The sequence below is a fragment of the Brassica oleracea genome, chromosome C3, assembly GCF_000695525.1.
Source record: "Brassica oleracea var. oleracea cultivar TO1000 chromosome C3, BOL, whole genome shotgun sequence".
Lineage (NCBI taxonomy): Eukaryota > Viridiplantae > Streptophyta > Magnoliopsida > Brassicales > Brassicaceae > Brassica > Brassica oleracea.
In genome coordinates, this window is record NC_027750.1 from 34,566,303 (window position 1) to 34,567,332 (window position 1,030).

Consider the following 1,030-nt stretch of genomic DNA (forward strand, 5'->3'; position numbering starts at 1 on the left):
TCTCTCAAAACCTTTCTAAACACCAAAGTGAGATTTTAAATAATGTACTAACTGTTTTTATTCTTTTCACTTATAAAAGAAAATAATCAGAAGATAACGTAAAACAAACAAATGCATGAGCTATTTGTCTTTGTTAAACGTATACAAAATTCTCAATATTAACTTCAAGACATTTAACAGTAGGTTAACTTTATTGGTAAAATGATAGTGATTCGTTGTGACTTTTCTATTCCACAAAGGATAAAACAATTGTTGTGAAATATTTTTTGTTTATAGTATAAAACAATTATTATTGCAATAAATATTTTCTACTTCATCAAATTCAAGCCAAGGAAAAAATGAATGAAATAATCAAAGGTTATCCTTTTCCTGACCAAATTCAAATTTAGATAAATTAAATATTTAATAGAAAACCAAAAAGAAAAAAATAACACACCATCAAAAATAATTTTGAAAACAATTATCCAAAATAGTAAATATAAAATAAATAGAATTACAATTTAGTGAAATACACAATATAACAAAATACATAATATAGCACAAATATGTAATTTAACAAAAATATAAAGGTTTACCTAACAAAAATATTTTTCAAAAACACACACAATGGATTAGTTCAAGAATCCGATGAACCGCCATAAGCCTCAGTAACAGCAGGTGAAAACAGATGTTTTCATGTTTAAACAGTGGAGGCCGTGGCAACTACAGGACAAACGTTTATGTTAATCTAAGAGACACTGCGAGTTGTTTACTTCTACTAAACCGGCACACATTCTATTTTCAGAAAGTAATTATCCAATATTGACATCGTACTTATACAAAATAAATACCATAAAAAAACAATTTTATCAAAACAGATCTTAGCTAAGTGAGATGCAGACCCGTTTCAATAAACAAAAGGAAAAGACGACATATGGCTCGGAGCATAACCTCCCCTATAAAATTCCCCACCCACTAAACATTTGTTTACTATTTTAAATATACGTAGTTTTATTATTTTAATATTTAATTAGTTACGCCACATATCTAC